The following is a 27,885-nucleotide window of genomic DNA, read 5'->3' on the forward strand; positions in this document are numbered from 1 at the left end:
ATTGAAAGATGCCAGCACATCACCATAGCAACACAAGGAATGGTAATACAGCACTCCATCCTGCTTCACACAAATCCACAACAGTCCCATTGAAATTCCAGAAGTGTATTTTCAGTTCTTCAGCAGGATCAAAAGTTTTCTCTTTAATAGTCCCTTTATGATATGGATTTTTTTCACACACAAAAACACAACAAGGATCTTTGGAAGTTACTGGATTATTTAAGGAAAACATTTGCCCCCCCCCCCCCCCGGCAATATCCTTGATTTAGTAAAAAATATATTGCATCCATGGGACAAGTATACATAGTTTCATTTATCCATAAAACACATTGTCTCTGGACATTTTTTAGATTCTTTGTCCTGTCTCTATGGTATTCTTGCACAAGAAGTTCTTCATTTCAATAGGATTCACTATTACCCACTGTTTTGTGTGTACGCAAAATGTTCAGAAATGTATACCCCACATATACAGAGGCCATAATTACTCTACTCTGATGACAGTAGATATTGTTTTACTACCCATCAATGGACTGTCACCTTGTCATGGTGAAGGGGTTTGTGTGTTTCAGTAAACCTGTGAGCAAAGCTGTCAAAGTCATGTACTCCCAGAAGGATCTCCCAAGTTGGCAGAGTCACAGGGAACCAGACTTGCACATGGGTGGAGGATATGGAGTCAGTCATTGTAACTCAAAGTCCGAGACAGTTGAGCAGTTTGGAAGCTGTATCCATGAATGAGCAGCCCTATTTAGGATCCACTCTGCTCACCCGATATGGGGAGAGGGCTAGAAAAGGTACCCAAAACATAGCCTGCCTTTCTTAGTTATCCCTGACTAGACTGCTGCATCCAGAGGGGTCAACATATTGAAGTCAAAAAGAGAGAAAAAGAAATGATATTTGGAATTTGAAACATGCAGACACTGTTGGATAACATAGACAATGAACTTTCTGAATGTAAAACTGCTATTATTGCAAGAGAGCTGAGGTGCTTTAACACCAATACAGCAACACTCCAAGAGTCCTAGAGACTGGGAGAGGGGCAGCTGAAAGATGAAAAAGGAAATATCTTATTTTAAGAACTGTCTGAATAAGAATGAAGAATACATGGAGTTGGCTTTGCAATCAAGAACAACCTCCTGAAGCATCTGTCTGAAGCACCCATCAACATTAACAAATGACTCTCAATCCTCCAAATCAGTCTTGCAAAAAACCAACAGGAAACTATCATAAGTGCCTAAGCACCAACACTAGATGCTGAAGAAGACATCAAATAAAAGTTCAACTGTCAACTGGATGCCATCTGAGATACATAAGGAAAACAAAATCTTCCTCCTAGGTGATTTTAATGCATGATTGGGCATTAATTTGGCATGATTTTGACCGGTGGCCAAGAACTATAGGGAAAACAGGGTTGGAAACAGCAATCCAAATGGCATCCTACTTCTCACCAAAGGTGGAGAACACAACCCTGTCATCAAAAACACACTCTTCCACCAAAAAAGAAAAAAAAGAAAGAACAGAAAAGCTTAAGACATCATGGAAGCACGCCTGGCACTGGCACCTGTTACATGATTCTGCATCCTCAGGAATAACAACTGCATTTGGCACACTACAAAAAGTACCCCTTCCCATCAAATATATATCCATCTTGAAATTCTATGATATGCAAATACCAGTAGCTGCAATGTTTCTTTATTCTAGATTTTAAAAATATCATGCCAATACACTGGTTTAGAAATAATGCACCTTCATTCTACTTATACTCTCAGTCTCAAGTACACTCTGCTAAAACCAAAATATTTGTGTAATAGAATGCAACAAAGCAACAGATTGAGCATATTTATTTTTCACTGCATCAAAAGCTTCTGAAGTAACCACTATGTTTATTTCTACTTCTATTTTACTTTACTCACAATTATTGATATTTTCTTTCATTTTACATTGATGTTTCTGATAAATATAAATACACAAATGTCTAGAAATGAAATTGGAACTTGGCTATAAACTATACTCCAATAAGAAATAAAAATGGTATATGCCCTTTCTTTTTAGGTTATAAAGGACCCAGAAGAAGATTTCAGGGTCTCTCTCCCTTATGCTATATTTCACACATTTTGTCCATTCTCTCCATGAGTTTAGACAACTGCCCAAGGTCATTCAGCTTTCATTACTTTGTCATTTTACACCCTGACATGAATCAAAGGCACAGAGCTCAAGTACATTCTCAGGTCAGCCATTTCATTATTACAAGTTGATATGCTTCAAGGTATTTCCTATAATATTTCATTCAATATCAATATTTCATTTGACATACCTTTTAAATAGATTGTTTTCCAAAGCTATTGGCAAAGAGTAACTTCAGCCGACAAATCAAATCAAACCCTCACACATATGCTCCAATGTTCCTGAACAGTTTAATGCAACCATGGTTTTGTACTGTAACATCCAGTTGCCATTTTATAGCTCTATTAAGACATATTGCTACCACAACAACATGGCAAAAATGCCCAAAGACAGATTTTGAAAGATGAATCACTACTGTAAAGTGTAGACCTCGTCACAGCAATACATGTAATGGAAGTATGAATATCAGATTATGTTGCTGGGTGATATTATACAAGGTGTACTGTTATATAAATCTTGTAATTAGTAAGGTTATAGTTCTAAAACATAATATGCACCAAAGACAAAACAGACATTTAAAGAACTATAGTTCTTCGAGTGCCCTCATTCAAATGGGCCGCATGTTTACGCAGAACCTGAATAGCTCTATATACTTTGGACACGAGGATAAATAGTTCAAAGAGCTATTTCCTTCCCTTAATTCTGCTGTCTGTGGTGAGCAGAGTGGATTTGGGGAAAAAATAGATGAGGAGGGTGATTTTTTTTTTCTGAAGGGACTCAGACCTGCATGACAAGTCTGGCTAGTACTGAATGCAACATCAATATGCATTTGGTGAATTCCCAGATGGTTTGAGCTCAATCTGGAGGAAGGAATGCAAAATCCAGCTTGGGGTCTAATATAAGACCACACAGCCCTATATCCCAGAATATCAAGGCAGAAAATCCCACATTATCAGTGTGTGGACTCAGATAACCCAGTTCAAAGCAGATATTGTGCACTTTTCTGCCATGATATTCTGGGACCTAGGGCTGTGTGGAAGGGCCCCTAGCTTCTATGAAGAGGAGTATTTTGGAGGGGGTGAAAAAGGACTTCTAGATTCACCAATAATTACAAGGACAATGATGAGAGAAACGGTAATGCCTATGTCCTTGTGCAATATGGTTGAGAACCACTGCTATATAGTGTTTTATACCTATGAGACCTTTTTTTTTAACTCAAGAAACTGCAATTCAAGAAGAATTGGGTTCAGAAATGGGGGAGATTGATAGATAAAATTGAAGGAAAGGAAAGATATAAAGAGCTGAACCATTCTCTTTCTACAATTGTTCAATTAAAATTATATTTGAATGAAGGCAAGTACTGTTCCCAGAGGGTGAGGGGTGAGGGGAGGGGGAGAGGGGTGTAAAATTTATAGACACAGGTAGGAGATAAAGGTAGAATAGGCAAGGATAAGAACACTAAGAAAATAATATTTGATAGGTATTCTGAAATGGAGATGGATTGTGATATTATTCTACCTCTTTTGGCAATAAAAACATTTTTTTAAAAGAGAGAAAAGTGCAAGTGTGAGAGAATTGGCTGTCTGCAAAGACATTGCCCAGGGGACACCTGGATGTTTTGATGTTTTACCATCCTTGTGGGAGGCTTCTTGGCATGTCCCCGCATAGGGAGCTGGCGCTTACCCTGGATTCAAACCTGCGACCTTTTGGTCTTCAGTACTGCCGGCACAAGGGCACTGTGCTACTGGGAGCTCCCCGAGACCCATGATATGACACATGCAAGCCATACAGTGAAATACCAGGAGAAAAAAACCCACTGTGAGTGGAGCTGCTAGATGACGTATTTTTGAAGGAAGGTTGCGATCTCATGATGAAATACCCATGATGGAGGGGTGCTGGGGGGGGGGGGGGGTTAAGTCAAATGTGTAGCTTGAGTATAAAATGATAAGCACCAGTAGATTCACTGCCATTTGGTTTTTGTGTGTTCCAACAAACAGAGCAACATCTTGTATTAATAGTCCTGAAAGAGAACTACTATTGTTGCAGCATCTCCTTCTCTAGATTTTTAGCTGGTTATTGAAGCAGTATTTTTAAACAGAATTGAAATTTATATTTGCTAAGTAGGGTAACAACAGTTATACATTATCAAGATTTGGGAAAGAATGATCATCAGCTCTGTTTGATCATCATTCCTACAGGTTTGGGTGAAGATGATCATCAGCTTTGTCTGATCATCTCTCACTTCCAAGCCCTAAGTGAATGATTCTCAGTATGAATGACATATGTAAAACTAATTTAAATTATGACATCACTTACTAATCACTTACAATCAAGAATAGTGAATTACCAAATCTAATTTACTACGAACTTTCTAATTTAGAATAAATTTAATTCACTTCAAATGAAAATGTGATGCATAAATGTTAATGATTTTCACTGCTGTGAAAGAATACACAGCAATATAGTTCGATGTTGTTTTTGAACTACTCAGATTTAATGTGCCTTCTTTCACTAGGTAAATAAAACAGAAATGTTTCATATTATAGAAACAAAAGTGATAAACTACTGCAATGGACTACTGCAATGCGCTCTACGTAGGGCTGCCCTTGAAAACGGCTCGGAAGCTCCAATTGGTCCAGCGGGCAGCAGCCAGGATGCTAACTGGGGCTCATTATCGAGAGAGGTCTACCCCTCTGTTTAAGGAGCTCCACTGGCTGCCATTTATTTTCCGAACCCAATTTAAGGTGCAGGTGCTCACCTACAAAGCCCTAAACGGTTTGGGACCACCCTACCTGTGTGACCGCATCTCCATCTACGAACCCACACGCGCACTCCGGTCACCTGGGGAGGCCCTGCTCGTGATCCCACCCACGTCGCAAGCACGCTTGGTGGGGACACGGGACAGGGCCTTTTCTGTGGCGGCCCCCCGACTTTGGAACGCCCTCCCAAAAGATCTTCGACAGGACCCTACTCTGTCAGTTTTCAGAAAGAACCTAAAAACTTGGCTGTTCCGATGTGCCTTTTCAGATTAGGAATTCCCCATCACTAAGTCCTAGAAGCACTTTAGTAGAATTAAGATCGCTGCACACCGCACTTATTTTGATCCTACGTTCCTCCTGCCATTTCAGCACTTTTAACCCTGTACCCACTGCTCTGGCCGGCCCAGTTTTAAAGTGTCCTGATGTATTGTTCCTGTTGTTGTTATTTGCTTAACTATTTTGATTTGCTTCTGTTTTGTTGTTGTGTTATGTTTTGTTGTACTGTGTTTTGAGGCTTAGGCCTGTGTAAGCCACATCGAGTCCTTCGGGAGATGCTAGCGGGGTACAAATAAAGTTAATAAATAATAATAAATCTATATCTATCTATATATATAATAAAGAAGAGTGTTTGTTTGTATCGGACAGAGGAAGGGCGGCGGGCGGAAGGGCGGAAGGGATATGTGGCAGCGTTCTGATTGGCCAGCCTGAAAGTTCCAACATTCGGATTGGCTGCCGCAGTGGTGCTATTTGCATATGGTCTCTGATTGGCCAGCTTCAAGAGGAGCCCCTGGTGGAGAAAAGAGTTCATGGCAGAAACGGGGACATGAGAAGGAAATTTGCATATGGTCTCTGATTGGCCAGCCTCAATTCCAAGATTCCGAGATGACAGAGGAAAGGAAAGGCCAGAGGGGGCTGAGTCAGACAATTACCAAGACAGACCACACTTGGCAAACAGAGCACACAAGACCCACTCGGCATCCTACTGCAGTTTGGAGGAGGATGAACCATGGATGATGGGACTTGCAGTACCACCACTCACATTCTGAGACCGCTGTTAACCTTATCCAATGACTGATCAGGACCAAACTTCGCACAGAGACCTCTCATGACCCACTTTACATCCTGCTGTGGTTTGGCCGGGGATGGACCGTGGATTATGGGACTTGCAGTACCATTGCTCAATTCATCAGACCACTGCAACCCTCATCCAAATACCAAAAAATACCAAACTTGGCACACTGAGTCTCCATGACGCACTCTACATCCAGGTGCAGTTTGAAGGAGGATGCACCATGGACGATGGGACTTGCAATACCTGCACTCCCTTCCTACGACCATTACAACTGCCAACAATGATGGGTCAACACCACAATTTACACAGAGAGCCTGCATGACCCATTCTACATCCTGGTGTGGTTTGGAAGAATTTGTCAATGCATGATGGGACTTGCAGTCACTGCACTCACTTCCTGGGACCACTGAGACCCTCGCCAATGACTGATCAAGACCAAACTTGGCACACAGAGTCTCCATGACCCACTCTACATTCTGGTGCACTTTCTAGGAGGACAGACAATGGATGATGGAACTTCAAGTACCTCCACTCCCTTCCCAAGATTGCTGCAACCCTCATCCATAGACCAATCTAGACCAAACTTGGCACACAGAGCCCCCATGACCCACTCTACAGCCTGCTGCAGTTTTGGAGGAGGGTTGACCATGGATTATGGGACTTGCAGTACGTTTACTCACTTACTGAAACCACTGCGACCCTAATCCAATGACTGATCAAGACCAAACTTAGCACACAGAGCCCCCATGACCCACTCTACATCTTGGTGCAGTTTGGAGGAGGACAGACCGTGGATGATGGGACTTCAAGTATCTCCACTCCCTTCCCAAGATTGCTGCAACCCTCATCCATAGACCAATCTAGACCAAACTTAGCACACAGAGCCCCCATGACCCACTCTACATCCTGCTGCAGTTTGAAGGAGGATGGACTTTGAATGATGGGACTTGCATTACCTTCACTCACTTACTGAAACCACTACCACCCTCATCCAATGGCTGATAAAGACCAAACTTGGCACACAGAGCCCCCATGACCCACTCTATATCCTGCTGCTGTTTGGAGAAGGGTGGACCATGGATGATGGCACTTCAAGTACCTTCACTCACTTCCTGAAAACAATACAACCATCATCCAATGACCAATAAAGACCAAACTTGGCATAGAGAACCGCCATTACCCACTTTCTCTAATAACCCGGGCAGCGCCGGGTCCCCAAGCTAGTATATAATAAAGAAGAGTGTTTGTTTGTATGGGAAGGACAGAGGAAGTGTGGAGGGCGGAAATGTATGTGGCAGCGTTCTGATTGGCTGCCGCTGTGGTGCTATTTGCATATGGTCTCTGATTGGGCAGCTTCAATAGGAGCCCCTGGTGGAGAAGAGGGTTCATGACAGAAACGGGGCATGACAGAAGGAAATTTGCATATGGTCTCTGATTGGCCAGCCTCAAATCCAACATTCCGAGATGAGAAAGAGAGGAAAGGAAAGGCCGGGGGATGGGTCAGAACACTCCCAATACAGACCAAAATAGGCACACAGAGCCCCCATCACCCACTCTACATCCTACTGCAGTTTGGAGGACTATGAACCATGGATGATGGGACTTGCAGTACCACCACTCACATTCTGAGACCGCTGTTAACCTTATCCAATGACTGATCAGGACCAAACTTCGCACAGAGACCTCTCATGACCCACTTTACGTCCTGGTGTGGTTTGGCTGGGGATGGACCATGGATTATGGGACTTGCAGTACCATTTCTCATTCTTCAGACCACTGCAACCCTCATCCAATTACCAAAAAATACCAAACTTGGCACACTGAGTCTCCATGACGCATTCTACATCCAGGTGCAGTTTGAAGGAAGATGCACCATGGACGATGGGACTTGCAAAACCTGCACTCCCTTCCTAAGACCATTATAACTGCCAACAATGATGGATCAGGACCACAATTTACACAGAGAGTCCGCATAACTCACTCTACATCCTGGTGCGGTTTGGAAGAATTTGACAATGGATGATGGGACTTGCAGTCACTTCACTCACTTCCTGAGACCACTGAGACCCACACCAATGACTCATCAAGACTAAACTTGGCACATGGAGCTTCAATGACCCACTCTACATCCTGGAGCAGTTTGGAGGACGACAGACCATGGATGATGGGACTTCAACTACCTACACTACCCAATACTGCTGCAAAACTCATCTAATGACCAATCAAGACCAAAGTTGGCACACAGAGCCCCCATTACCCACTCTACATCCTGCTGCAGTTTTGGAGAAGGGTGGCCCATGGATGATGGAACTTCCAGTATCTTCACTCACATTCTGAGACCTCTGCAAACCTCATCCAATGACGGATCAACACCAAACTTGGCACATAGACCTCTCATGACCCACGTTACGTCCTGGTGTTGTTTGGAAAAATTTGGAGATGGATGATGGGACTTGCAGTACCTTTGCTCACTCACTGAGACCACTGAGACCCTCGCCAATGACTAATCAAGACTAAACTTGGCACATGGAGCTCCAATGACCCACTCTACATCCTGGTGCAGTTTGGAGGAGGACAGACCATGGATGATGGGACTTCAAGTACATCCACTCCCTTCCAAAGATTGCTACAACCCTCTTCTAATGACCAATGAAGACCAAACTTGGCACATAGAGCCCCCATGATCCACTCTACATCCTGCTGCTGTTTGAAAGAGGATGGACTTTGGATGATGGGACTTGCAGTACCTTCACTCAGTGACACCACTGCCACCCTCATCTAATGACTGATAAAGACCAAACTTGGCACACAGAGCCCCCATGACCCACTCTATATCCTGCTGCTGTTTGTAGGAGGATGGCCCATGGATGATGGGACTTGAAGTACCTTCATTCACTTCCTGAAAATAATGCAGCTGTTATCCAAAGACCAATAAAGACCAAACCTGACATACAGAACCACCATTACCCACTTTCTCTAATAACCCGGGCAGCGCCGGGTCCCCAAGCTAGTAATAAATAAACAACAGTAGGGGAATTTGGTCCCAAATTAGGTATCACATCGTCTTGCCTGTCTTTTTGAAGAGAAAAGATAATAATGTACCTGTTGGTTTTGATCACAGTAGATTTAGTTTAGTAGAAGTGTAGGGTTTAGTTGGGAAGATAGAATTTTATGTATTTTTTTATTTCAAACAATATGCAATGTGATTTATAAACCAAAGTTGGAAGACTTGTAAAATTGTGGTTGTCAGAAGGATTTTTGCTGCATTTTGTTTTATAATATTTTTCTTTTTTCTTTCTTTTCATATCTATTTGTGTATATTTTTTATATTTTAATCTCTGTACAAATGCACAACAAAAATACCCTTTAAAAACTGTGGATTATGGCTTTTGGTGCCACCCATCTACATCTGCCGGATTGTTTCTGTTGTTGATATATATTGCAGTGTAATAATCTGCCACTACATTGTTTATAACATGCAAGTTTATATAAGAGATAATTCTTCCTAAATAAAAAAAATGTATGATATACAATTCTATATTTATTCTGAATACTTAGTTAAATGTACTATACTGAAATTTTAGTGATTTAGTCAAGAGACAGTATGATATAGTGTAAGGGTTCTCAACATAAGGCCTGGGGGCCGGATACGGCCCTCCAAGGTCATTTACCCGGCCATCGCTCAGGATCAACCTAAGTCTGAAACCACTTGAAAGCACATAACAACAACAACAATCCTATCTCATCAGCCAAAAGCAGGCCCACACTTCCTACTGAAATACTAATAAGTTTATTTTTGTTAAAATTGTTCTTCATTTTAATTATTGTATTGTTTTTAAGGGTTTTTTTGCACTACAAATAAGATATGTGCAGTGTGCATAGGAATTAATTCATATTTATTTTCAAATTATAATCCGGCCCTCCAACAGTTTGAGGAACTCTGACCTGGCCCTCTGTTTAAAAAGTTTGAGGACCCCTGATATAAGTGGTTTGAGTAATGGATGAAATAATGTAGGATTTCATGATTTTTTTTAAAAAAAAATGAATTATAGGAGCTATCTCCTTGAATTTCTATTTTCAATAGTACAACATAACCAGGGCTTTATTCACCCCAAGTTTCAGAAAAATTTGCACATACACTGATTTTTAGGGAATTTTAACCAACTTAAACTTACCAGTAGTATTTCACTGGAAGACCCCAGTGACCATTGAGTCCAAACCCCTTCTGCCAGGCAGAAAAAAGCACAGTCAAAGCATCCCCAACAGATGTCCATCCAACCTTTGAAATAACAGTAGTAATAATAATAGGAAACCTACTAAGTAAACTTTGTAGTTACTGCCTCTCAACTTTGCCTACCTCACGAGGTTGATTCAACTCCCAACAATCCCCTTTTATCTTGAAATCCCTTTGGAAGAACATAGGTTTTTCCCCATCAAAACGTTCAAGGAGGAGGAGGTACAAGGTGGAAGCAGAATTCTGGAAAATGTAGTTTTAGAAAGGGAGGACCCCTGTGGCAGATAATTCAAAAGTCCCCCCTAAACTAGAATTCTGCTTACTTTAGAATACTGGGGCTGCCCATATCAAAGTCTCAGTGTGATGGTCTCTGTTGTCTCTCCCTAGGCCGGCCAGGTGCTGGAGGGGCTTCTTCCTTTCCCAGTCATCCATCCAGAAATCCCTCGCTCCCACCTGGGCCCCCTTCCCTGCCCCCTTTGGAGAAAGAGCTGGGCTTCTCCCTCAATTCTGGGCCCTGCCATCCTCCTCGAGATCATTTCGGAGGAGAAGCAGTGCCTGCAACAGAGACCTGGAACCACTTACAAGACTTAAATAAGTCTTCCAAAAAGACATAGGTTAGTTTTTTTATTTTAAGTTTTTTAGCGTGGGCAATACTCATGTTTCTTAATATTACTTCTTATGTATGAATCTTACAAAACAGATTCGACATACAAGGTAAATATGACTTTTTTGCACAGCCCTATGGTCTATATTGTGTCATTCTTTCCGTCAATGCAATGAGTGAACTTTAGATTTCTTTGAGCCCCAAATACCAAGTTAAGTTAGGTTTGCAGAATAGAAATGATGTTTTACTAAGGAAGGGCTTTGGATTCAGCTCAAGTCTAATCCAGTGAAGTCTAACCTGAAATGTTTAAAAGTCTTAAAATCTTAACTTTTAACTTTAGATATTTCTGTGCCACAATCTATATTTTTCATCTTTTTTCATGGAACTGTTGTGTGTATGTGTGTGTGTGTGTGTGTGTGTGTGTGTCCCTGAGAAAGTTATTTATGGGCTAACTCCACTCAGCTTCATTTGGAACCTAATTGAAGTGGTGGTGAATCATTTGTACTGTGCTAACAAATGTTTATAACTACCCTTGAAATGTCAAAATGTCATCTATTTTTCATCTAAATCCTGAACATTTAATCCCAGATTAGACCAGCAGCCTCCAATTGCATTGGACACAACTCTAATTAACACCAGCCAACATGGCTAATAATCATGGATTATAAGAAATGGAGTTCAAAACATCTGATGGAGACTAGTTTGGGGAGAAACAACATTATAGCAAAAGTCTCCAAGTGCTGACTTTAAGGCTTGGAAAGCTTTCCAAGACAATGGCTCCTAAAAGACTAGTTTGGAAATGTCCTTTTCTTAAGAACAAGATTGAAAACTGTGTCCCTCCAGAGGTTTTTACAATAAACTGGTTAAGCATCATAGCACCACTGCTTTTATGTGCATCAGGAGAGACTTGAGAAACTGCAAGTTGCTACTGGTGTGAGAGAACTGGCCATCTCCAAGGATGTTGCCAAGGGGACATCCAGATCTTTTACCATCCTGTGGGAGGCTTCTCTCATGTCCCGGCATGAGAAGCTGGAGCTGACAGATGGGAGATCATCCTGCTCCCCGGATTTGAACCGCTGACCTTTTGGTCAGCAGTCTTGCCAGCACAAAGGTTTAACCCATTGCACCACTGTGGTCTCCTACCACTGCTGTCTGTTTCATATGCTTCAAAGTAAATACTCCTCAAGTCCATATAACAAGTAAGAGCCCTGTTCTTCCATTTGCATTATAGGTGTGGGCTTTCAAGCAGGACTGAATTGTAGGAATAATTAAGCTAGGTGGTCCCAAGACTTCTAATGCCCCAAAATATGAAGCAATGTGACAAGATAAAACTGGGTTCCCTCCATGTTAATTTCAACAACAAAAAGAAAAAAAAATATGTGAGGAAAGGCTGTCAGTACCTAACACTGAAATATCTCCTCTGCATGTAAGTAACTTTTAGATCAAGTTGTATTCTTTTTGTGGCAAAGTGTTCTTATAACAAGCTCATGTTGGATTTAGTAAAACTGGGAGCCTGAGAAGAGAATATGAATTATGTTTATAAAGTAGAATGCACATTTATGGAATGCACAGAAATGAAACATTTTTAAAGATTATTTACTGGGAAATTCTAGACACAAGAATCCATTCAAATAGTTTGCCATGCTCCTACTTTAGATCACCATAGTGAACTACCCTTTCACATAATACAGTTTCTAATTTCACTCAATAAAAATTGCAAAGTATGTACAAGAAGACAGAAGGAAGGAACTGAAAAGCGTACATCATTTAAAAACATGAAAAAAAATGTTAAGAAGTCTGCCTTCTTTCTCTTGGCAATGGTTTCTATCACTCATAGAAACAGAGTTGGAAGAGACCACATGGACCATGGACTGCAATCCCCTGCCATGCAGAAAAAGCATAATCAAAGCAACCCCCCCCCCCCCACAGATTGTCATCCAGCCTCTGTTTAAAAGTCTCCAAAGAAGAAGTTTCCACCACACTCCAAGGCAGAGAGTTCTACTGCTGAACAGCTCTTATGTTTAGGAAGTTCTTCCTAATCCAAATGTTAAGATCAGTCAGCAGCCCTGGCCTACAAATACAGCACAAAAACTCACAGTGGCAAAACTCAAAGTTTCAGGATAAAGATAAGCATGTCTACCTGTTCTGTCTTACCAGAGTTCATAGCAGCCAATGTTACATTATTTCAGTATCCTTTCTGTCAAAAATAAGGAATTAGTAGTTCAGATATGCTTGAAGAATAAGTTCTTGTAAGGTCTTGGAATGAAGACACAGTAATTACTGGAAACAGGCCTTTATTTTCCTCCTTGTCAGGATACAAAAAAGCTAATTCTACTAATCTATTTCAAACTTCTTACTATATACTCTTTGAAAGCTCACCCTCCCCAGATCAGGTTACATTCCAACATCCTCAGTCCATTTGTTCCCATAACAACCTAGGGCAGATGGCCCTTACAGTATCTCTTCTCCAACTCCTCTCCTTGGTTTTCCCTCCTTTCCCAGTGTCTTTGGCCATCCATGTCAGGGTGACTATTCAACAGATTTCCATTTCTGAATTGGATTCCTGACATGCAGTATGTGTTACTTATTTAACTTATTTCATTTTTAGACATGGGATCCTCTATTAGCATTTCAGTCTTCGGGAAAGTCGATTATCTACAGGAAACTACAGTGGAGAGTAAGTAACACTGGTTTCTTCTTCCTTTGGCACCAGAAATCACCTGATCCCAGGTCATGGCCACTTAACTGCATGCTTAGCAACTACAACCACCTATGGAGAAGATTGCTACAATTAAACAAATCAGTTGTAAGAAGGTCTAATGACTCTTTGTTACATATCTGGACCAAGGCTAAATACCAAGGGTGGGTGCATTTTTCAGTTGCTGAAAGATAGAATTTGAAAAAGTTAGTTTTTCACTCTAAGCCCCAGAATGTCATAGCCACTATGCATCTACCCTGACACAAGAATACAATATGATACCTGCTAGTTGCGCTAGCAGCTCCACTGTTTTTGGTGTTAACATTAAGAGAAACAAGGAGGCAAATCCTTGATTATTTCACAATTGCACACAAGAATGAACCATTATGGTAATGTTTGTCTTGCTGGAGGAGAAAATGAATTATTGCTCAACAGCTTTCTCCCCAAATTTGAATGTCCCAAAGTGTTGCACAGACATTATTTTACAGAGAAAAAACATTTTTGTTCACAAATCCCTGGACAGGGATCAATGTTTTATGCTCAAAAATTATTTTCTGCACAAAATCCATAAGCATTTATTTATAAAGTAAATTTTGTGCACCAGTATCAAAATGTTCTAGTATCAGGGAAAATTGTGCAAAATCTGACTGTTAATATTCTTCCCAATATGTTTCCTTGCACAGAAATGCCGTGTTTTAACCACACCCCAAGCAAAAATACCTTTCTTCATTGTGTCTTACCTTTCTAGCTGATTTCTTCTGGCACATACACTCATTTTTTATCTTACTATGACATCCTTTTAAAGATGAGATAGCTAGAACTATACACAGCATTCAAAATGTAGGAAGATATGATGTTATTGTTCACATTTTTATGTATCACATGCATTTTCATTGTATGCCACCTTCCCTTCTGCTATTCAACAACTCAATTTGGGCATCTCCCTTTTGGATTCGGTGTAGCCTTTTTTCATTTTGAATAACTTCATGTCTTCAATTAACCTGCCTGTTTCCCGATTTGTTTCTTACATTTATATAATTCATGAATATGTTTAGTAGTGCTGGTTCAAAAGTAGAAATGCTATTATTTTGCTATTATTTTAAAAACCATATTATTTTAAAAACAAAAGTCAGATTCACAGTCATCTTCAAGGGCAGGAACATGTGAAGTGCATTGCAGTAGTCTAATCTGGAAGTTACTAGAAAATGAACTACTGGAGTTAAGTTATCCCAGCCCAGGAAAGATTGAAGTTGGTGGACCAGTCAAAGCCGGCTCCAAGCAGTACGAAACAAGGAATCCACCTAATTCCCAAACTACACATAATCTTCTTCAAGGAGAGTGCAAGTGAAACCAATACAGATAGGTAAACCAATTTCAAGACCAAGAGTGACTGAACAGAATCACAGAACTGGAAGAGACCACAAGGGCTATCCAGTTAAACTCACTGCCATCTATAAATACACAACCAAAGCACTCCTAATACAGTCATCCAGCCTTTAAAAAAAGTCCAATGTAGTGCATTCCACTGTCAAACAGCTCTTACAATTAGAAAGTTTTCCCTAAGATTCAGGGGGAATATCTCTTCCTATAGCTTGAATCCATTGTGCCATGTCTTATGGTGTGTATACACTGTTTGTTTAATGCAGTTCAACGCCACTTTAACTGCCATGGCTCAATGCCATGGAATCCTGGAATTTGTAGTTTGGTGAGGCACCAGCACTCTTTAGCAAAGAAGGCTGAAGGCCTGATGAAACTACAACTTTCATGATTCCATGGCAGCTGAAGTAGTAGTGTCAATCCGGATTCATTCTACAGTGCAACTGCACCATAGTTGCCACAGCAGCACAAAAGAAGCTGCTCCATCTTCAATATGACATCATTTCAAATATTTAAACACAGTTATCATCTCGCTAAGCCCTTTATTTAAGGCATTGGTTTCTAGACTTTGATTGCCTTCCTCTAGATAGGTTGCAGCTTGTCAATACCTTTCTTGAATTGTGGTACTAAGAGCTGGACACAGTATTCCATGTGAGGTCTGTTCAAAGCAAGGGGTTTGCAGAGTAAAGCAGAATTTGGATTATACCTAAGGCTCTAATTCAGGTCTGGCAAACTTTGTCCCTCCAGGTGTTTTATAATTCAACTCCCACAATTCCCAACAGCCGGTAAGCTGGCTGGGATTTCTGGGAGTTGAAGTCCAAAATATCTGGAGGACCAAAGTTTGCCCATACCTACTCTAATTCTTTCATAAATGAAACAAGAAATGATGCCTCCTTTTTTAACGCTGTTATGTAGGTGTTACAGAAATACATACAATAACTTTTCCCTGTAGATTTATGGTAAAAAAAACCTGGAACAAAAGAAACATCTAGTAAGCATGTAAACAAATAGGTCTTTTATCAATGAGTATGGCCAGTCGTTTTCATTGAAATTCTGACAAACTGAAACTAAAAAATAAAGCATGAATGTTAACATATGCTGTTGTGTTTTTCATACAGAAAATTATTTGAAAATCAGTGGTGGTGCGCCTTTTGATGCCGCACAGTACAAAGTAAAGTTTTGCTTCAGAGATTTTGGAAGGATTTTTATTTTATAATATTCATTAAAAATTAAAAATTGCAATGCAAAGCCTTGTATAATATGATGAGAAATATTGCCTTTGGGAAATACAAAGATCTTACAATGCCCATAAACACTGTGTTGTGTAATTTGATATTTTTCTCAAGTTTTTACATCCCTTCTAAGGATAACATTTCTTGCCTCAAGGGATTCAATTTCTTTAGTTCATTTACTTACTGTCTAGCAAAATGTTTTGGTTTGGGGCAATGAAACATTCCTTGTGATTCATTTGTTGTAGTTTAGAAGTAATTATATGTTTTTCAGTTGTGAGGGGTACAGAGCCTTGAATTCTAATAGAAACAATGATAACAAGAAAACCCTTCCCCTCTATTTCCCTCCAGAATAAGCAATCTCTTCAGCATACATTTAATGTGTTTAGATTTCTTAAGATTTTGGTACTTATTCATTAATGTGCAGTTCAACAATTCGTTGTCTCTTTGTCAAAAAACTGAATAGCAAAGAACTCAGACCTGGTAATTTAACTTACTAGAAATAAACATCGGTTACCTCAATTCTAACTATCTGCTCTAGTTCTAATTAAAATCTGACAACAAATGTGGAAAATAAACAACAGCTCACCGATTGAAACACTCGATATACATTTCAGTCCCCAGTTGTAACTACACAGCATGATTTTCCTATTCCCAACTGATGTTCAAAATTCTACAACAAAGACTTCTACCATATTGGAAGCAAGAAATGCCAGATATTAGAGCTGTGTTCAGGGAAGGAAGAGACACCAAGAATCATACTGCAAACATATCAAAGATTTTGTTTTAAAAATTAGCCTGTGCTTTATTGATTACAGCAAAGCCTTTAACCATACAGATCATGGAAAGCTATGAATTGCTCTTAAACAGTTGATTGTCCAGATGTGTAAACCTGTATTCAGTTCAAGAGTCTACTATTAAAACAGAATGGGAGAAACAGGATAGTTTCTAATAGAAAATAAGCTCAGGCAAGGCTGCATTCTATCACTCTATCTGTTTAATTTGAATGCTGAAAATATCATATGCAAAACAAGATCACTCTTGGAGCAAGAAGGTAAGAAAATTAGAGGAAGGATCATCAATAAATCAAAATAAGACTAGGACTTTGAGGAACATCTGTGAAGTAACTAGACAAGTAAAGAAGATCCTGGGAGATCCTGAGATGTCAACATATATTATTGTTAGTATTGTCCATGAGTTTATTTTCAATTTCTGTATTATATATACTGGTATGTGGTAGTGAATGCTAGACAATGGAAAAATCTGACAAGAAGAAAATCAGCTCATTTGAAATGTGTTGTTGGAGAAGAGTTCTACAGATACCATGGATTGCTAAAATTAACAGATTAATGGATCCCAAAGCAAATCAAGCTTAAATTCTTCCTAGAAGCTAAGATGAGCAAATGGAGACTGTCATAATCTAGACCTGTAAGAAGAAGACTTGGTTTATTAGAAAATACAGCAGTGATTGATAAGATAGAAGAGAAGGCTATAAAAAAGAAGAGCACATTAAAGATGGAGAGACTTAACCAAATAAGTAATAGTCCTGAGTGTGCAACACCTGGGCAGAGATACTGATGATACAGTGGCTTGGAGGTCTTTCATTCATATGTTTGCCATTAATTGAGTTCCATTTAATGGCTGTTAATAACAACAGATAAACAGAATGTAAGTAAAGACATCCAGAGATTAAAAACAAGGTTTAAAAAAGCTTAAAGAAAGAATAAGGGAAATAGCATTTTCGTTTGGCATAAATGTTGCACAATTTTATCCCATTTAAGATTACTCCCGTTTCTCTCAATAGCAATTAATTTTACTCCCTGGCCTTTAGCTCTTGAGTTATTTTATTGGTGGGCTACCACATACAATGATAAAGTTTAGCAGATAAGTAATTTTATTTGCCAAACTCTATCCCAGGTTCTTGAAACATTTGTTGGAGTGAAATAGAAGAGGAAGATGGAAAAAATGATTTGTCATACTTATCTGTGGTCAAGGGTTAATAAAATATTATCTCTACTAGCAGGAAGAAGTTTGACTGTTAACCCCCTAAATAGCTTACCACCTATTATGGGGTTTTTTTTCTTCCAAAAAAAGCAAGGTCAATCCAGCTGAGCAAAAAGGTAAAAAAAAACAAACCTGTGAATACTGCAGCTGATATGTAATGTACTGCAAATCTCAGGAAAAGGTCAAGAAAATACTATACAACTTTCTGATCAGGACTTTAAAATATTATCATTAAGTGCTCTTATAAAGTGTATAAAGTCTATTTCCAAGTCCACTATGAAATAGCAACATACAAATTATGTACCATTTAGATTGCTTGCCATTTCTGCCCACACATTTCATGCACAACACTTTGATGTGTTTTTGATTGTCAATATGATTGAAGATTTAAGACTAACTTGGCTCAGCCTTTCAAAGCATCTCTATTTTTAACAAATTTCTATTTCAGCTCATCATTTAAACAGAAAATGAACTACAAAGGAATTAAGAGATCACTATTTTTGTCTCCAGTGATCCAAAAAATAAGCATTTGATCCACATAGCTGCTAATGAATATAAATTAAAATGCAATAGGCTACTAAAAAGTTTATATTCTGCTGTTAGGAGGGGACAGCAAGTTTGGGATTGTGCTCAAAACAACAACAGTCTGAATATAATGTTTTAATTTAGTGTTATGAGTGCATACTTTATACCTTATATCCCATCTATTGGTCAATAGGGAGAAGCAAGTAAGAAACAGCAGCAGCAGCAGCATTATCTTGCACAAATGTGTCAAACTCAAGGCCCATGGGCCAAATGCAGCCTGCCATGTCATTTCAAGTGTCCATCCAGATCCTGGACTAAAACTCCTGTATTCCTCATTATTAGGCATCATGACTAGAGCTGATGGGAGTTGTGATACAGTGACATCTGGAAGGCTGCAGTTTGTTATCTTTAATCAGAATAGTGGGGTTAGTTTTCAGACACAAGGCTTGTGGATATGATATCTAACTTTCCTTGAACCTTTCTTCAACCTCAAAGTCACAAGTGCTGTTGGGTTACAATCCCCATTATCTCCAGCCTGCATTGTGGATAATCAAAAGGGACCCCATTATGCTGTATATCACCCTCTGAAAAAACGTAACTGCTGGTATAGGAGATTTTTCACATGAAAGCCGGTGAAGACATGACCCAGCCTTGAGTTCTACACCCAAAGTAAGGAGGCACTTGTATTGATTGTCCTTCTCTGGAACCCACTGTTCCACACAACTGGAACACTTTTAAAATAATACCGGGGAAGCCATAAAGTGGCCATTAGTGAAGCAATGGTCAATGAAAGAACGAACTAATAAGACCATCTGACAAGTCTATAGCTGAGAGATAGCCATGACAGTTCCATAGAGACCACGGAGAACAAGACAAAACCATAAATCTGACAAATGAAACAGAGTCACACTGTGTATAGGTAGCAGTAGCCTAAAGCTACTAATGGTGCGACTGCAGTGGTTCTCAACCTGTGGGTCCCCTGATGTTTTGGCCTTCAACTCCCAGAAATCCTAACAACTGGTAAACTGGCTGGGATATCTGGGAGTTGTGGGCCAAAACACCTGGGGACCCACAGGTTGAGAACCACTGTGGTACTGCAACGGCAGAGGAAAAGTAACTAAAGTGGGAAGGATCCTACACAGCAGCACTAGAAGTGGTTGGAGCTACCATCAAAACATTATGTCAGAGTCTACAATGTTCCAAAGGATGCCCTGCACAGACACAGATAACCCCATTTGTGTGAGTCACAGAAACCACAAATAAACTATTGGTGCATCTACATTGTCAAAGTAATGCAGTTTCACACCACTCTGTCATGCTCAGTGCTACGGGATTGTGGAAGATGTAGTTTCACATGGTATTAAGCCTTTTCTAACAGACTGCTGGTGTTTCACTGAAGGACAAATCACATGATTCCCTAGCGTTGATCCATGACATCTAAAATAGTGTCAAACTGCTTTACTCTAACACTGTAGATGTTTCTCAAGGCTCTCACCAGAATATTTCTATCACATTTTTCATCCTTGTATATCTCATATGATTGATGCAACCAAAAAGATTTGGTCCGTTTCCTTTCCATGACTTTTTTCCCCCTTCCCTAATATTTTCATATAGTAGACCTTTTCAGAATAACCTGACATACAAAAAAAAATCAGAAATGCATTTTATTATTTTCATTTGAGCTTATTCCTATGTAAGTGCATACAAGATTGTAGCCTAAATCACTTTAATTAAACTACAGTTCAGTAGGTCGAAGTCTAACCAAAAGTCTTTAGCAGGTAGTAGGCTCTACACTATTCACACTCTTAGTTTAAATATATTTTTCAACAAAACTCATTCTCCTGGGAAATTGGGTTTAACTGAAGACAGACATGCATCATTTCAAAACAAGAATCCTTGTTTGCTTATAAAATTGACCACATTAAATGCATGTTAAATAAGGCTGAGATTTTCAAAGTCACCTAAGGAAATTTGAAACACTGTTGCTTGTTAAAGTTAATGGACAGAGGATGTCCAAATCCCCTTAGTGGCTTGAAAACGACAACAAGAAGATCTGTTACAAATTGCATAATATGACAGCCAATTAAGGGAAATCTACCTTTAATAATGATGTAGGGGATACAGTACAAATGGGTCGTATTATAAACTTAACTACATTATTTTGGAAATACAAGTGCTGTTGTGCATGACATTACAGGAGAGAAACAAGCATGAGCTACTTGATTGACTTTATGATATAGTGATTTTGAAACTTTGACTCTCTTCGGTGTGATAACAAATTGCATTAAGCCAGTGTACGCTGTTCAATAGCTTGGTACAACTGTATTAATATGTACATAATGAAATTAGAAAGCTGTTCAAACTAATTATGTTTGTTTTCAGCGCAAAACAGCAAGATATCTGTTAAATATTCAATTTGCAAAATATTTATGCAATTTTATATCATTATGATTAAGCCAGAATGGGAATGTGAGAATCTAAATTGATTCAGCCACTGAAACATTTTACAGGCCATTTCCCAAACAAAAAGAATGTGCCAATCTTTATGGAAACAGATCAGTGGTTCTCAGCCTGTGGGTTCCCAGATGTTTTAGGCTTCACCTCTCAGAAATCCTAACACCTGGTAAACTGACTGGGATTTCTGGGAGCTGTAGGCCAAAACACCTAGGGACCCATAGGTTGGGAACCACTGAAACAAAGATTGTGGATGAACTCCAGTGCTTAAAAGGAGTACTTTCCATTTATGCAACATTTACAACTGTAAAAGGGAAAGCCAAGAGCTTTGCATGTGCCTCTTAAACCCAGTACATTTTTGGGACAGTGAATTAACAAGAGAGATCTGGCACAAATTGTGGCAGTATAACCTCCCCTTCATGGCTACAAACATTATAGACAGTCTTATAATAAAATGTTCCTTACTGTTCCATGATTCTTTTCCGAATAATACTTCAGATCCTGGATACAACTAACAATGCTCAGTCTGCATTGGAATAGTTTGGGAAGGATTATTCTTCTTTGATAATTATCCTATAGTTTCATGTTTATTGACTTTTATAAAAGTTGACAACACAATTCATTACCACTCTCCAAACAGTAATAATTTATGAATTAATCTATGAATTAGGTTGATATATAAGATGCAGAAAACATCATCCCAAGGTGTCCTTCATTAGTGAATGGTGCACTTCTGAAGGAAATCAGTCACTTCTGTTAGGTTTGGTAAACTTAAAGGTCAATTCCCATTAATCAGTAACAGTAATGTGGTTCCATTTTAACTGGCATAGTTGCATCTTATGGAATCTTGCAGTTTGTAATTCAGCAAGAAACTAGAGCTCTCTGGTGGAGAACCCAAATATCTCTATCTACCTAAAGTGCAAATCCCATTATTTCATAGGTTGTAGTCAGAATGCTATAACTGTGTAATGTAAATACATTATACGATTCATAAAATATACCTATGCCTCAAGCATGCCTTGATGTATCCTTAGTGAGATTTTCCATCGAAATTACATATTAGATTAGTGATTGAGGATCTCATCACATCGAGGTCCAAAGAGCAGGTGATAGCAGGGAGGTTCGCCAGGTAGTGTGGCAAGTCAGTCAGGCAGTGGGGAAAACCATTACCCCATGCCCCACATCACCCCCTTCCTCATCCCATGGGGAGGGCCTCGCCACCCAGCTTTCCCATGCACCCGCCCTGTTCTTGTCTATGAGAACATAAGAAGCCTCCCTTGCTCTCTGGGCAGTGTCTTAGGATGCTGATGGACTCTGGCATGCACCGTCTTCCCAGAATCCTTGAAGTATTCTAGGATGCTAAAATTTGGAAATGTGATGAAGTCCTAAGAGTCAATTCTTGGTCCAAGTGCATTTCAGATCATAATATGTGTTTTTCAATTTGATGTTTTATTTTTAGCCTTGGTGTTTTTCAAGTATTGTTTGAATTTTTGATGCTATCTTTTGTTTTTGGAGGAATTGAGCGTGCCAGTGTAGTGGTTTGACTGTTGGGTTGAAATCCCTGCTTAGCCGTGGAAATCTACTGCATGACCTTGGGCAAGTCATACATCTCAGCTGACCAAATCTTGTCAAGCAACCTCATAAATCAAACTACTTGAAGACACAGAGTAAGGAACTGGAAACTGGTATGTTCATTAACTGAAATGCATTCTACTGAATGAAGCAACTTCAAAGTTCCTGGGAGTGTTCATCTTGATATGAAACTACTCCTCTGTAGTGTTATAAAGTGATGCAGAAGTTTATCATGTGTTTACAGTGTATGATATACCAGAGGAAATTCTGCATAAGGTCTGTATTTCTGTCATTGTTGTCTCTGATGCATGGATGTGCGTCTGAAGAGTGTCTAAAAAAATTGTCAAAGTCTGTATTTTGTGCTATATTCCCAAGGAAGGAACTGGCAGAAACACCTCTGAGTATTCCTTGCCTAAGAAAACACTATAAAATTCATGGGGCTACCACGAATCATCAGGTGACATGAAGACAAGCACATGCGAACGCGCGCACACAAACACATTTATAAGCTTGATTTGGGGATACCTCTAAACTTGTTGCCTGATCTGATATACATCAAAACACATCCGTAGATTTGGAATATCTAACATTCTTTGTTTTCATTAGTCATGTCTTTCTCTGATTGTTTTAATCCCTGGTATTTCCTCATAGATTGGGGATTCACTTAAGAGCACTGAGATGTGCTACTCTTAGAAGCCATTTTTGACCTCAACCTGTCAACATTCAATCTTATGAGTTTACTATTTAAAGAAACTACAAGAAAATATTGCAATGTCCTCCCTGTGCTCCAGTTCAATACATTAGCAAACCAACCACGACGCTTCATTTGATTACCCACTCTCCATTTTCTAGTTTTGTTTTCCAAATGACTCAACATTCTGTTGCTACTAGGCATGCTCGCTGCTGTTTTTGCACATTTCCATTGTTTTTAAATGATGTTTTGAACTTGTTTTCTCTCAGACATGATTTATTGGTATATTCCTTTATTTAATATCCTGTCTTTCTGACAAAAAATGACACTCAAGGCACCAAACACCAATAAAACTCCAATAAAAACAAGGATACAATTAAAACATACAACAGATTGAAAACAGAATTAAACTATATCAGTTAAAAAATATGACAGTAAAAAGGAAGCAGCAGCACTTGACTAGATATTAGAATGCCATCAACAACACCCTAGTTTAAATAGCAAGGGTATGTCTGAATAAAAAAATTAATGCCAGTCAGTGGAAGAACAACAGACTATGTGATATAAACTGCCTTGGGTCCGCATTGTGGAGAAAGGCAGGGTAGAAATACCCTAAATAAAATAAATAAATCCATAAATAAGCTTGTGGGTGAATAGTATGCCATACCAGATCATGTGAGGATCCTGTTTGCCATATAACCATCCTTCTTCCAACATTTTCCCCAAGAAACATGGGCAATGGGCATATGCTTTGTTCTACCCTGTGAGAAACCCACCACATGTGATCCCAAAAGTAATCATGGAATGAGTTAAGCCTAGTCTAATGAACACCAGGTACTGTAGGCCAGTGTTTCTCAACCTGAAGAGACTGGCCAAATCATCTCTGAGTATTATTTGCCTAAGAAAACTTATGAAATTCATAAGTAGGCATGTGACTTGAAGTCACAGGGACAAAACAGTTTATAACATCAACAGTCTGACTGTGAAATTTATCCTAGAATTCGAAGTACACAAGGATAATACATAGCAAATTGTGGCAAAGTTAGATGAAAGTCACTTCCAGTCTCAACAGAATTAACATTTGTGAAGCATGCTAGCAATCTTTTTTCTACTGCATTAGTTTTTAATTGCCTGATTTTTCCCTTGTCTTGTAATCAATGTTAACTAGGAAAGTTAATACGTTTTGCAAAAGAAAATTCATTAGCATTTCATTTAAGATCTCTTGTTCTGTTCACTATATAGCAATCTTTATAAACCTTTAAAAGACTACAAGGTTAAAACAACAAAGTTTTGCAAAAGGTCAGAGGGGGCTAGAAAGCATTGTCGTGTAAAGTGTTCTCCTAGCAATGCTACACTTTGCCACACTCTACTTTTCTTCCCCAGCCAGGTCAACATTGGAAAGAGAGAGTGTATGTATTATTGTTTGTGAATCACAAAACTTTATTTCCTTACATCACTAAACGTGCGCGCGCACACGCACACACACACACATATAAATATTCTCTAGTTTTTCTTCTGCTGTTGTATATGATGAACTAGAATAGAAATTTATTAAAAACAGAAATTGCTTTGAATGCCTGAACCAATTTAATGTTAAATCCTCAATCATATTGACAATCAAAAACACATCAAAGTCAGGCTCACAAAATATGTGGGCAGAAATGGCAAGCAATTTGAATGGCAAATAATTTGTATGTTGCTATTTCACAGTAAAGATGATCTATAATTAGGTCTCCTAACAAACATAAAAAGTAGAACAGAGTAAAAAATCGTCACAGCTTTCCAAAATGCTATAAATGAAGGAATACATTGGTTATATCCTCCTCCTGGAGGGAATTCCATCAAGGAAAGAAGAGGTCTCTCTAGGGGCTCCTTATCCAATGGCCATCCTACAAATGGGGTGTAAACCCAAGGAAGGTCCTGCTCATGTTTTCTAACTGTTAGGTACTGGACATTGGAGGATGACCATAGAGTTCATGTGGAAAATGGTGATCCTTCTGATATCCCAGTGCTATAAAACTTCTAGAAGTCAATGTAATTGAAGTATGGTAGTTTCAGATCAAATGTTTTGTGATTTATTTATTTTTTTTTAAAAAAAATGACACAGCACTTAACAACTGGCTTTTTAAACCGCAAAGTGTTTGTGATTGAAAATGTGTTTTTTTTTCTAATCTTGATGTAAGGATGTCCCAATACTTTGCCCTTTCAAGCTGTGAGAATTCAATGTTTTGTTTTGTTTTTTTGGAGGGGGGGTGCAATACTTTTGTCAAAGGCCCCTTCTATACAGTTCCTATACCCAAGGATCTGATCCCAGATTGTCTGCTTTATACTGGATTAAATAAGTCTCCACTGCAAGATAATCTGGGATAAGCAGATAATCTTGGCTCTGATCCTGGGATATATGGGCAGTTTGGAAGGGGTCTGGGAAACTAGCAGGCTGTAACAGGAAAAACCCAAAGTTATGATAAGGAAATCTATGTTTCTATGTATATCTATTATGTATTTAATACGTATTCTATTTTTTCTCCAAATGCAGAAGCCAAGGCAGCTTACATCAATTTTTTAAAAAGAAAAAAAACTTTTGCACCCTAAACTGTATCTATAGAATCCCTAGAAAATGGAGCTACGGGTTAAGAACCCTCCTGCCTACATTATAACTCACAAAGTGTCTCTTCACTCTCAAATGGACTCTGAGCTTGTGTCAACTTTTATTTCCCCTCTCTTCTGAAGTACATACAGAGAAAACTTGTGCAGCAGCACTTATAAACATCTGTGCACCTTTATACCTTCTTGCTTGTTTATGGTTTTCTCTGTTTGGCTCAATAATTTTTGGATTCATTCAAGAAAGCCAAGGTTCTCAAGGCTAGAGCAAGACTGTTGATAACCAGGGCTTTTGGAAGTCCCTCATTCATTGGGTCTCTGAATATCAAAGATCTTACCAGCTTGATCTGCCTCCTACTTATACCACTATCATCTCTCTTACTCCATCCTCCTGACCGGAAACCCTTTCCATTCATTCATTATCCATGTTTCCAGCTTCTGGCTGCTGGTATGTTTTGGGTTCCACCCTCTGCAACAGTTTAACAGAGTGGAATAAGTTGTGCAGTGATTTGCCCATTACCCTGACATCAGTTTACCTCGAAGAAATGGAGAAAGGGACGAACTATTAATTGGTTTTTCTGATTATAGGCACTCCCCAAGTTACAAACATCTTACCAGCAAACAACTCATAGTTAAGAACAGGTCTGAGACAACAGGAAGTGAAAGGAAATGTACTTCTAAGAAGGGAAATTCATTCCTGTAGGAGTTATCATGCAAAAATGGTGTCTCCACTGAAGCTTTCTCACCAATCCTTCTTTCCACAAGCCAAAAATTTTAAAATCCAATTGTCAGAAGGACAGAAAATGCAGTGAAATCTTCTGACCAGGGGCACAGACAGCAAAACAAAGACCACCGGGGGGGGGGGATGTTAACACTTCCCTATTTATTTATTTTTATAGTACTTATATTCTGCCCTTCTCTGCCCAAAGGGGACTCGGGGTGGATCACAGAACACATATACGCCAAACATTCAATGCCGATTATACAATGGCAAGAGAGACAACAGATAGAGGTATATTTGGGCTCTTTCTCATCATTGGACATCTGTGCTCAGTTCCAGCCATGGGGGGGGGGGGGGTTGTTGTCACTCCATCTCCTTGCTGAAGAGCTTTCTTTGTTCATACACTTTCCTCCAAAATGCCATCCCTAAAATACCTTCCTGGTTAATGTAGTTTCTATTTATCTCATCTCATTGCTATTTTTGTTCTGCTAGGTGTTTGGGAGAGCTGGGCTGAAGGTCAGGAGCTCAACCTGATCCAACTTCGACCTGTCAACCTTTCAGTCGGCAAGATTTCCTGCACCTGGTGTTAAACCTGCTGTGATAAAGCCAGCCTCTATGCTATCCAAAACTTACATTTGGCTGGATTTACACTTAAGAAATTTATCTGTTCCAACTTACAAACAAATTCAACTTAAGAACCAACCTATAGAATCTACCTTGCTCATAACCCAGGGACTGCCTGATCCTACTATTTTATAAGCATATTCAATAGCAAAGTTGTTGTTGTTTTTTTAAAAAAATCAGGCTATTGAAAGGGATACAGAGATAAATCAAATAAACAAAAGTTATATAAACATTTAAGTATTTGTCATATGTATATTACTTATGTTTGACATAGACAAAATTCAGAAGGAAAATATGTGTTTTTTTCCTCTGTAGTAAAGACAAAAAACAACAGCAGCAGATCTCTCTTTCAACCCTTCAGGATACCTCTTCAACTTACAATAGAAATAAATTGATTGCTTTGCAAGTAATACCAGTGCAATTGATTTTTCCCCTACCTGCTCCCTGGCACAGACAAATGCAATTTTTAAGAAGTATTTCCAAAACAAATACCAGATTTTTTGTAAGCAAAATGCCTACGAATATAAATGAACTTTCATTAGGTTAGAAAAATCAGTGTAATCATTTTCCAAAAAGTGCTTAATCAGCTTAGGGAGGTT

The 27,885-nt window shown here is 39.1% G+C and overlaps 1 protein-coding gene across 1 annotated transcript in view; it reads right to left on the reverse strand.

Moving 5' to 3' along the window:
• ATRNL1 (attractin like 1) overlaps window positions 1-27,885 on the reverse strand; it is a 678,126-nt gene that overhangs the window by 362,252 nt on the left and 287,989 nt on the right. The gene's annotated exons all lie outside the window — the stretch shown is intronic.

The sequence above is a fragment of the Anolis sagrei genome, chromosome 3 (assembly GCF_037176765.1).
Source record: "Anolis sagrei isolate rAnoSag1 chromosome 3, rAnoSag1.mat, whole genome shotgun sequence".
In the NCBI taxonomy this organism is placed as follows: Eukaryota; Metazoa; Chordata; class Lepidosauria; order Squamata; family Dactyloidae; genus Anolis; species Anolis sagrei.